At 43.7% G+C, this 12,243-nt stretch overlaps 1 long non-coding RNA gene across 1 annotated transcript in view; it reads right to left on the bottom strand.

Moving 5' to 3' along the window:
• Positions 1–10,737, bottom strand: part of LOC119173285 (uncharacterized) — a 54,052-nt gene extending 43,315 nt beyond the window's left edge. The window contains exon 1 of the long non-coding RNA XR_005110021.2: positions 10,376–10,737. This is a non-coding gene — a long non-coding RNA (uncharacterized LOC119173285). The remainder of the gene's footprint in view (positions 1–10,375) is intronic.
• Positions 10,738–12,243: the final 1,506 nt, after the last annotated feature.

Raw genomic sequence — 12,243 nt, 5'->3', positions numbered from 1 at the left:
TAAGATGGCAAACACTTTTTTACAGAACGCGTTATGAAGGTGAAGAAGCTCGTTCTCGAGTTGAGCACTTCAAGCATTCTTCACGATACACTTGTGGGCCCACTTATTTACCCATGAAGGTCACGCTTCATTTTAGAGACAAAAAATTATCAAACCTAGCATGGCGAAAAACGAGCAAAATTGCTGATGTGGTCCCCGACTGCCTGTGTTAGCGGTGCCAAGCCAAGCTAGACATGCAACGGTAACAGCTCACCTTCATAAATTGGTTCTTAGCCCTTGAATTTTGGAGTTGAAGTGAATTTTTTTAAAGCCGCGAAAGTCTCTGCTAAATAATGCTTATTTATTTGTGCTGCACTGAAAGTAAAACAATTTTCGAACAGCTTTTTTGCTACAACTGATGTCGAGCCCTCATCGAGGCTACAGTGTTTCGATGGCCCATCCCACATGCCTCTAATTTGAGAGCAGACGGGCAGCTCTCGCAACGCTGTGTAGCGAGAGCTCATCATTCATGCGGGCTTTGATCGCGAAGAACGTGAGGGGTGAGCAAGCGGTTGTCGTTACATATCAAAAGCACACAGGCAACATCTCGCGGAGATATGGCAGCCTTGTTTATGCTTCCTCTCGGGCAATGTCGCCGTCAGCGTGTAGCATTTTGATAGCGCAGCACATCATTCCAGTAGTGCTTCTCGTTTACCACAGCGCAAAGATGATTCGGTTCACCAGAAGAAACATTATTTACAACAACACAACGATAACACATCTGTAACACATCGCTACACCCACGAGGCTTACATTGCCGAGAACACCACACCGTGCATTGATACAGCTGCAGTGCGAGCATTTTTTTAGAAGAGGAGGCTTATTCATTTGCTAATTTGTATGCAATATAAACAATAGTAACTTGCTCCTGACGTAATCACTGTAGTTGTCACGACCACATACAATAAATAAACTGTCAGCAGTCGATATACTTAGGGAACTATTTGCTTACGCGCATGCTTCGAGGCTGCCACTGTGCCGAAAAGTTCCATGAGGCCTAATAATTGCTCCATGAGGCCTAATCGTTCCTCCTCGAGTTTGCACATGGCATTCTCGGCTTGCAGTAAATCCCTTCACGGACTAACTGTTGGTTGCGAGGACGAAATAGAGCACACACTCTCATTTCGCTCCCATTTTGCTCCTTTGTGGCTCAGAGTGTATGTAAAAACAGCTCCGATGTACTTGCGGAGCCCCTCAGCCCTGTGCCAGCAAAAGAGAGCCCCGTGATATACGGCTTACAGGAGTGCAGTCTCGACTTCTCCTTCGCTACCTCCGGGACGCCACATGTGTGAGCTGGTAATTTTAATTCAGAGGTAAGCGTTAGCGCTTGCTGCTCCACATTTTCACGTGATTCCCTTCAGCGGGAGGTGGTGTATGACTCTATCGCGGCGTGGAAGTCTCTCGTTTAGTTTTTTTAGGGGCGAAACTCCTTATAACGGCACCCGTTCGTCCCTCGTGGCCATTGTAGTGTGTAACAAGTATAAAATTTTGACCTCCAAGGTAGTGCTCGTTAGAGATTTCTTATGGGCGTTGTTGAACAACAAAAGATAGTGCTCAATGTACATGCCAATGGCTGCTAAGGAGGGAATGAGAGACAGGAGAATTCGGCTTTTAGTTAACGCGCACGCTGCGAATTTTTCATTGCCCAACAACGCACAGAAGACAAGAAAGGGTCGCTACGTTATACTCGCTGGGCGTAACCTCCAAGGTTTTAGAAAGTTTAGCGAGTGTTGGGCCCCAGTGCCATGAATAGAGTGAACTAGTATATACCATGAACTCGAGGTGGTTAAAAGTGGGAAGTAGACACGAAGCTCATGCCGTAAGAAAGTTTGAGTGTGCCTCCTCTCGTTCAGGCCTTGGAATGTCCGCTGAATGGCGGTGCTTCTATATGAGGAATATATGAATACAAGGTGCCAGTTGGTGGTACCTGGAGTGTTGAATAGGTGGACGAACGGACCCACAGACAGATGCATTGACGGACGCACTAATGGCTAGACGGACGAATGGACACATGGACGGACGCAGGAGCGCATGCATGGATGAAAACAAGGGTGGACGCACAGATGAACGTGCGGATGCACGAACGCACGCATGCACGGACGGGCGGATGGACGCAGGGGCGACCAGCCAGACACATGCATAGATGGGCGGAAGCAAGAACGAATGAACGGATGGATGCTTCGCCCCACTATCCACCATTCACTCCGAGGATATGCAGCCATTTTTACTCTCTCTTTCTCTCTCTCTCGCTTGCTTTGGTGGCGCAAGGGCCGTTCGTTGGTTCGCGATCTGCGTGCGGTGCATGCGTTGTGATGTTTCACTTGTCACCAGAGCTGCGATGCAACGATGCACGAGCCTTCTCACTGACTGAGTGTTATAGAAAAGTACCTGCAAGTGTTATAATATAATGAACGCAGCTATTACCGTGGCTACATTAAGTGAGAGGACCAGCCCAAGCTTTTTGAGAAGTCCTAGGCTGCCACCAATGGGATGTATGCTGTACGGACAATAAGAGAGCTGAACAAAATGTATAAATGTAAAAATGTATTGATGGCTGTTTAATGTGTTGTTATGCGCTTTGATTTTGTGGTTAGATGAGTCAATTAGTGGTCGAGCGCAATTATAAGGAAGTTTATTGGACCCTCAATGCAGAAGCTTTCTTTGCGACATTTTTACTTTTAATTTGTATCTTTGCGCATGGTACTGCCGAAATTGAATCGTAAATGCTCTAGCGCATGATATAATTAACTCTAGTGTAGTAATTTAGAATGAATCATCCCGTACAATAGTATTAGGTTGTACACTCTAAACCGCAAAGGAGCGTAAAAGGAGTGAAATGGAAGTAAGGGGTGCATTTTGTCTCTAAAACCAACAGTGAGTCCCGTGGAGAGATTAACTGCAAGACAAGAGTTCCGTGTGCAACCAGAGGGATGAACTGTTAGACCATGCAGAGCAAGGTTTACTTCCGTAGATAGAAAGAAGGAAGGAAAATAGGAGGAAAAGGATGATATAAGGAAAAGTATATAATATTGGTCATGTATAAGTGACACCTTCTTCCCTTGAAGCTTATCATTTTTCGCACTTTGCCACAGAAGCTTGTGCTTCTTTGTGTGCATTCCGAATAGTCGTTCAGAATAAAAATGTTAGTTCCCTTCAATTTTTTAGCATTTGAACTGTTTCTTTTCAATGAAATACTGCAAATATAAAATTATGGGCCACTGGTCACCTTGCCTGCCTAGCCAATGAATACGACCAAGTGATTGACACTGTACATTTAGTTTGTCAATAAACACTCCCTTTACATCTCTATCTTTCAGTTTATATTCTGTCTCGTTTGGAAGTTCGGGTATCTCATGGCTTATTATGTTCGAACGCCCGCTACGATCCTCGAGATCTGCTACCTTTTAAAACTGGTATGTAAGAATACGTTCAATGGATTGTAAACTATCATTCCTTGCTGGTGGATTATCTGTTGTTTTAGTGATCTGGGTCTTCATTGTTGCAAACATACCATGAAGCTCTAGAAACAGCTTCTCCGTTTTCATGAAATGCGTTTGCAGCGCCTGCATATTATTACGAAGTGCAGCCTGCCCATGAACTAACTGCTCAAACATTTTGGTCTGATTAGGACCAGGATTAACTTCAACATCGCCGCAAAGCAGCAGTTTGCACACAAATAGACACTCATAAGCCGTAGCTAGACATCGCCGTGGGCACGACAGGACTACAACACCACCAGACCAACCTGCACAATGACGAACACGGCTCTATTCAATGACATGGCAGTTCCGGGTCCACCGTGCCCCCAGAAGGCGAATTTCCGCAGTGCCTCTTTTATGTGTGCGTCCACCGATGACGTCACTGCACTTCATTTGAAAGGGTTCACTGGGAGCAGGATTGCGTCGGGAGATAACGATGAGAAAGTAAGTGCCATATCGCCGCTGATGCCACCCATGCGTGCACCGCAAAAACGATGGTTGGCGTGTGGTTCTTGAGGAGTGGTTGATACCGCGGCGAATCCAAGAATAGCCTGCACGATGAAGAACAGGACTCTAGTCAGTGCCATGGCAGTTCCGGGTCCACCGTGCCGAAAGACTTGAGCACTTGCGCGAATTTTCGGAAAGGCGTGTAAGGCCTGGCGTCGCAGGCCAGCGGAGTGTCTTCTTTGTCGCAAAAGTGTGCGCTTCCCAAAGAGCCGGTTCTCACGCGACGATAACGGTGTAAGAATGCCCGTCCTGATAAGACGAACGTGGTTGGCCGCCGCTTTTAACAACCAGCTAGGTGGTCCCCAGCCAGCGAAGGGCCGGGGGGCGTTGTGCGGACACCCGGTGTATCAACATCCATTCATCTGGATCAGAGTACTTGGGACGGAAGTCACGCTGGACAGCGTAGTCATCTCGCAGTGATGGTATGGGTGCGCAGCCGAAACGGTGCCACCATCGTGTGCGTTCGCAGAGTTTGCGGAACGTCGCGTGCAGGCCGGTCCTTTCGTATCTCTCTCTCCGACTGAGAGGTCGAGTTCTTGAATAAGAAAGTGAGGGGAGAGGACGGAAACAAGTGTGTTTGGTCTGTCAAATAAACGGATTGAATTGTTTTGGTTGGCCGTGAGGAGAATTGGGAGGAGCAACCAATGGGTTAAAACCTGACTTTTGTTTCCTAAAGGTCGTTCTGGTCGCAGCAAAGAGTGGTCTGCCCTATCGGCTCTGCCGAGGCAACATGCGACGGTTCCAACAGTGAAAGAGTCCTGTAAACATGTACATAAGTTCATTTACATAAAGCCGAGTTGTTGCAGCGTATCGAAAGGCGCTGGTTTTCATCCTTGACAAGCAGCAGCAACGACAAGACGGACACCATGCAACCAATCTTCCTCTCCCTTCTATAGCAACAGCCGCTACGCAGCTGAGAGAGATTTGCTCAAGGGAACAGAGGGATTGGGTAGAAGGTTAAGTTGTACTGTATTATTTTTAGGTCCCATAAATGTAAGCAAATGTGTAAGCCCCCCTCCTCAAAAATAGAGTGGGGGAGCGCTCGCACTTAAGCTGTATATCAATGCGTCGTGGTGTTCTCTGCAAGCCACACTGTAAAAACGGGCCGTCATTTCGACAACCATCTCTTCATCAGTTTTGAGGAGTAGTCGGCATCAAACGCAAAAGACGGGGGCTCCACAGTCATTTAGCGAGCGAAGATCAGCAGGGATCAGCAGAGATACAGATAAGCAGAGATACAGAAAGGGAGAAAAGCTTCCAATGCGCATTTGGTCGGCTACCACATGTCATGGGACATCTCACTCTCTCTCTCTCTCTCTCTCGCCCCTTTGAGGTCACCCCTCCAAAAGACAGTGAAAAGGAGGCCACCGCTGCTAGGCCAGAATGAGAGAGGGACAGCCGAGAGAGCTGGTACATGAAAGTTAACCTGTTTCTTTGTGTTTTTTAACCTTTGTGCAGTGTTTTTCGCGTCGGAAAGAAGCCTGCAGCTTAATGCGCCAATTTGTCTTATTTCTTGCTTGGTGTACTGGAAAGACCGAGAGCCCGAGTTACGCACATTCTGCTCGACGCACCAGCCTGAACTCAGGTGCAAGGTGAGTGTGCTTGTATACTTCTTTCATCTGTTTACATCCTTCGGCTGTCCGTGGTTTTAACACGTCACCTAGTTTGCGAGTAGTGAAGAAGCAAGCGCTGGTTCTCACGGGTTGTGAAGTTGACCTCTTTCGCGCGTCTGTGCGAAGTTTCTACTTAATAATAATGATACTTTATTCTGGCATGTGTGCACAACAGTTACATGCCACGGAGATGAGGCAAAGGGAACAGACGAAACGGCTTTATAACTAGGCCTACATCCCGGCTCGTGAAAAAAAAAACAAAAAAAAGTAAGGAGTGAGACATATACTCGTGTAAACAATTTCGTGAACAAACAAACCAAAAAACAAAAAAACAAAAACTAGGACAGCGGTGAGGAAAGCGAAAAACATCCAGAACAGCACAATTCGTCAGCATCACTGTAGAGAAGTCATGGAATTTCAAGCAATTTCGCTATAGAAGTATGAAAACCTATAAAAACAATTTCATGTTGATATGTCCATTAGAATAAAGTTGTGAATAGATTTAATGATTGAAGAGGTGCAATAGTATCCATCATAATTCAGAATTCAAGTGGAGCTAACAATGTGCGTAGTTTAACAAATGAAACGCGGTGAAGTACAACCTGGTGAACAAAAGTATACATCGCAAGTGGCAAAACACATTGCAACAAGCACTTCAACCTGGATCGAAGAGTAATCTTACTTTCTTTTTAAAATGATGTACAGATCTGTTTATCAGTGCTAATTCTACTACAGAAGGAAAACTGGTACATATATCTACTATTCGATGGTCAAGTGTTTGAGTACCATAATTTGTTCTAGATCGTGCTGAAACAAGTGAGGTCCTTCGTAAGTTATATTCAATGTGACGAGTGAGGTACATATTGCTGAATGAAGCAAAATCTTCTTTTATACGATTATAAATAAGAACCATCACTTTAAGTTTGTAGCATTCAGTGAAACGCAATACACGAAAAACAGAAAATAAATTGCTATGTCTATGTCTATCTGGCCTTTTGGTTATTAGCTGCAATGCTTTTTGTTGCATGGTAATTACTTTTTTGCATTTGCTCTATTACATGTTCCCCAAACTAAGCTGCAGTATGTGAGGTGCGAATGAACGAGAGAAAAGTATAGCTGCTTTACCACCGAATCAGGAAGAAGATGGTTAATACGGCTTATAACACCAATGGATCGAGCCATTTTCAGTTTTACATGACTCACGTGATCAGACCAGCTCAAGTTATTGCGGAACTGTACGCCCAGAGACTTGCAGCTACTGTTACATGTTATTTCTGAATTACCAAAATACAGTTTTGCGTGGTGGTGTATTGCTTTGTTTTTAGCACGGAATAAAATGAAATTAGTTTTTTTTTCGCGTTTAATCTCAGCTGATTGATCCTCAACCATCTCTCTAATTCTTCAAGCCAACTATTCGCTCTCTGCTCAAGTTCTTTTAGGTTGAGACTAGAAAAGAAGATGTTAGTGTCCTCGGCATATAGGATAATGTTCGAAGATGAAGGAATGTTTACAATATCATTTATGTACATAGTGAATAGAAGGGGTCCTAATAATTATCCCTGAGGTACTCCATATTTTATTGTTCCGTAGTTAGAGCGAGTGTCGTTATGTAGCTTTGTGTATTGTTGACGTGCTAGCCTTTCATAAGGCTTCTTGCAATGCCACGAATTTCTTAAATTTCTAATTTTGCTAAGAGAATGTCATGTAGAAGCAAATCAAATGCTTTACTGAAGTCGAGAAATAGTCCGATAGTAAAGTGTTTCATTTCAATGTTTAGAATTAGGAAATTTTTTATATAAAGCAATGCGGTTTCAGTCGATTTCCCAGAATGAAAACCGTATTGATGATCACTTATCACATTATTTGTGGAAAGGAAGCCAAAGAAACGTGTATAAGTTATTTTTTCAGCAACCTTAGAAACAATAGGCAGAACTGAAATTGGCTGCTAATTACTGAATTCTGTTTTATTTCCACCTTTAAAGACAACAGTAACACGTGCTATCTTTAATCTATCTGGGAACACGCCAGTGGCCAACATCTGATTGAATATATAGGTCAGTGGTTCTATAAGGCAACTAATGAAATTCTTAATTGGCAATGGTGAGATGTCATCATCACCAGGAGCACAAGTAGTTTTTAGAGAATTAATAATGGTTGTGATTTCTACTTCTGTTGTTGGCGTCAGAAATATCGAGTCATAGTTGAAAATCTGAATGCATGACGTAAGAGAGGTATTATTAGGCAAGGGTATTGATCCGGCATATTTACCAGCGTCCAGGAAGTGGTCATTGAATTTTTCGGCTAATGCAACACCGTCATAGATAATACCCTTAACCGGCATTTCGACGGGTGTTCTGTTAGCTTTACTGCCGATGAGAGTTTTAATTCCTTCCCAGATCTGCTTAGGATTGTTACCTATGTTTGAGAACCTTTTTCTGTAAAATGACGACTCTGCTTTTTTTAGATGAGCAATTAGCACATTACGAAACTTTTTGTATTCAGCAAATATCTCAGAACTTCTCGTTTTAAGAAATTTAGCGAACATGAAGTTTTTTTCCTTTTATTCTTATAATAGGAGCCTTGTTTATCCAATCTTTACGGGCCTTCCTGTGTTTTCTAATTGCCATAACAGGAAAAGCGACATTGTAATGGTTAATAACCTTTAAAATGAAATTTTCGTACGTTTCATTTGGAACGGTTGCATTGTAGACGTCTGTCCAATCGGTTGTTTTCAGCAACTCACAGAAAAAAGCGATATTATTGAAATAATTTGTTCTACATGAATGGATACGGGTAGTTCGTTTTTTACTTAAAGGGACAAATACAAAGAACGGGAAGTGGTCACTTAGACCAGACGAAAACACTCCGAAAAAAACCGCCTCTCGAGAAAAGTTTGTGTAGCAAAGATCTATTATTGTTGCTGTTGATTTGTTTACTCGTGTTGGACACTCAATCGTATTTGTACAGCCATACAGTAGCATTATTTCAGTTAAGGCCGCTTGAATCGGAGATCTACCCATACCATCAATATTAAAATCACCAAGTGCAATAACACGCCATTTATTTGAATTAGCATTATCTAAACATGTCTCAATAAACTGAAGAAAGGCTTCTGTGTTACCTTGAGGTGGGCGGTACACCGCAATGATAAAAATGTTCTCGTGTAACAGGCTAACACATTCGAAATCTTCGAAAACGCTAAGGATGTCAAAAGATAAGTTCTGGCGCGTGTATATAGTCACACCCCCACCTCGTTTTTCTTTCCTGAATTGAGTTACATGTTTGTAGCTAGTGAATTGAATGACGTCTTCCTCCGAGCGGAACCACGTCTTCGTAAAATCAAAAAAAAAATCAAAAGGGTAGTTGATCTGCTTCATTTCAGCATCAACTTCCTCTACCTTGTTTCTTAAACTTTGCGCATTTAGGTGATAAAAGGTTAGGCTATTGTTTGTATTGTATCACGAAGTTTTGAACGCTTCCAGGAATGAATCAGTAGAAAAATGGGCCATTTTTCACTAAGTTCTTTTCTGACGAAACGCACAGTCTGTTTTACATAATTATGTCTAAGTCGCTTTCATTGTTGATGTTGATGGCGCGAGTACTTGGTTTATTTCGAGCAAATATCTTCCCTTCCTTCGTCCAGACAAAACGGTAGTGTGCTTCCGCAGATTTTGTCTTTGCGAGCCACAATAACCTCTTGTTTTGCGCTGTTAAGTTGTCGAAAAACTTAACATTCTTTATGCATTGCTTCAGAGTGCTACGCTTCGCAATCCACAGTGCTTTTGTGGACTGTTTGCAAAATCTGATGAGCACGACCGGGGTTTTGTCGGACCATAAGGGAATGTGATGCAGCCCATCAACATTGTTCTTCGTAAGCACCGGCAAATCGAGCCTTCTTGCCAGTTCATTACCTTTTTCCATCAAATCTTCGCGTTCAGTTTCAGGCAAGCCATGTATTTTCATGTGTTGTTTTCTGCTATATTGACTTATAGCGTTGAACTCCGTGCGCAGCACAGCCATTGTTTGTTTGTTATTAGCTACTTCGAGCATATCAACTGTCTTTTGTAGATATTCGATTTGCTTGTCATGTTTATTTGAAGATTCTATAAGATTATCATAAATGTCAGACATGTGTTGCACAGATGTCTCAATGTTGCTCACTGCATCTTTAAGACTCGTTATTTCATCGACCTTAACTGTAAGCGCAGCAAGCGCTCTGCTTATGTCCGCCAGCTGCCTGGTCATAGCAATGGATACATTGCCATACTGCTGTCGAGCAGTGGCAGTGCTTCGAGACGCTGTTAAGCGACATGTCTGACACTTCATACTCGCCCTCGCTTCAACGTCTTTGGATTTGTACGTACGCTCGCCGACGCCTGAGCACTTTCCGAGGTGATAGCGCAGACCACATTGTGCACATTTCATGCATTCTTCATCTGCCAGTATCTCCTCAAAACACGCTAGACACGTTTCGCCAGGGTCGTTGCTCATGGTGTAAGCCCGGGCTGCACACTTACAATAGTTCCAAGGCGATAGTGCACAGGAATTTTCTTTAGAGTGCTAGTAAACGCGATACATAAGGAACACCTGCTTGCTCAGTAAACGCGTTACACAAGCTCAGCACACTCTCTCAGTGAACGCGTTACACAAGAAACAATTGCTCGGGCAGTAGAGCAGCAGCAAAATACAGGAACGGGTACAAGTGCGAAAAAATGTTTTGTAGAACAGCAAACTAACCTGCAAAAGTGAGCCAAATTTCTCAGATGCTGCTCTTGTGTATCCGCCGCCGCCACCACTGCCCGAGTGTGATCACCAGTGTGCAGTTGGCGTTTATAGCTGATTAGATGGCGTAGCAGCAGGTCACGTGGTGCGTTGACGCTTGAATATGTTGTTCTGCAGTGTCGTTGTATTTCCTTGTCCGGGACCCTTGCGTCAGTGGATTCCACGGTAGAAACCTTGGAAGGGTGGGTAGCCGGCACTTAGACAGCGCGTCACAGTTTCGAGCTTCGATTACCAGTTGGCACTTCACAAGTGAGCAAAATTTTTCAGATGCTGCTCTTGTGTATCCGCCGCCGCCACCACTGCCCGAGTGTACTTGCTTGCAGTATGCATTCAAGCGACGTGCATGCACCGTTGGAGTTAGCCCGACACCGCCGCTTTGGGCGGTGCTTTCGCGCCGAGGCTAATCCACGTGCAGTGATTTTCAGGCGTGAGCTTGTCGATTGGTAATAAAAGAAAAGTCCTCTTTCTGTGAAAAAAAGGAAAAGAAAACGTGAGCGTACGAGGGAAATTAGCACGTGTGTATTTCACTTATCGCGCACTTTCAATCGCGATTGAAAGTGGTTCACGGTGCAAGGACCGTAATCGATTGGGCGAGCGCGTTATCTTTTGCACCGCTGAATACATTGAGAGTACCTGATGAAGATGTTTCGTAATGACTTTTTGTTTTTCTGTTTAATTTGTTCGTTATAATACCTGCGCTATAAGCCCGTGATGATCATCACTTTTCTGAGGAACAATGTGGACACAACAGCCGTGAATTCGTAAATTAAACGTCAACCAGAAAGAGTTTTTTTGTCTAGTACTGTGGTTGAAAACTGCACCTCTTCCGCAATGTCTTACTCTGGTTCTTCTCGACCCCTAGCCGGCATCAAAGGCAGACGTTGGTAGCTCATTGCGATCGGGCAACACTACCCTGATTCGCGAATCGCAATTGAAAGCGACCTTAGCTTGTAAATGTACACGGAAGCGTAAATACGTCGCGAAAAAAAAAACCAAGATGAGAAAAACAGAGTTTATTTTGAGAGACATTATACCAAGAGCAATAATGCGCGTGGGCTGACTGAATTATTTAAAAGAAAAGTTACTGTTTATGAAAGCAGCAGATATCACTTCGTAAAAAGTGACAAATTGGAGTTAAGTGCAGCGTTATTGACATATGCAAGCACTTAAAACGCAGTAGGTTTAGGACATTTCTTGGAGATGTGTCAAGTGCTTGCGAGTTTGTATGCAAGTTACTGGATGCAACTGTCTAACAGACATCATTCACTGACTGCTAATAGCTTCAATCGTATTTGGTCCACAGGCCTGGACTGAATGGCCAACAGACACCTTCTGGCGTAGACGGGTCAACTTCAAGCATATTTGGTCATAGATGTCACTGAAACTTTCACAGTGCCAAGCGATATATGTATTCAATATATTGCAAAAGGATCAAAATGTGGGCCAGTTGGTAATTCATTTTCTTCGTTCAGCGAACTGGGAGCGCAGAGAAAAAACACAAAGGACGAAGCGAGGAACCACACAACACGAGCGCTCAACTATCAACTGATTTATTTTCCACATCGGAAGGACATATATACACACAAAATGCGCATGTCAAAAAGATTATGACGAAATCAAGGGCAGCATGCGAAGCGTGTAATCAAGGCACATGTCTAAGGGTTATCTAGGTAGCTGAATTCACAGTCAAGTAGTGAGAGGGAAGGATGACTCATACATTGGTCCGTATTCCTGGAAATGTGATAGGCTTCAGAAATTTCGCGCGTAGTTGTGCATTTCGCGCATTTTGTGTGTATATATGTCCTTCCGATGTGGAAAATAAA

Source organism: Rhipicephalus microplus, chromosome 5 (assembly GCF_043290135.1).
Source record: "Rhipicephalus microplus isolate Deutch F79 chromosome 5, USDA_Rmic, whole genome shotgun sequence".
NCBI classification, from domain to species: Eukaryota; Metazoa; Arthropoda; class Arachnida; order Ixodida; family Ixodidae; genus Rhipicephalus; species Rhipicephalus microplus.
This window is presented reverse-complemented; position numbering and strand designations above follow the sequence as displayed.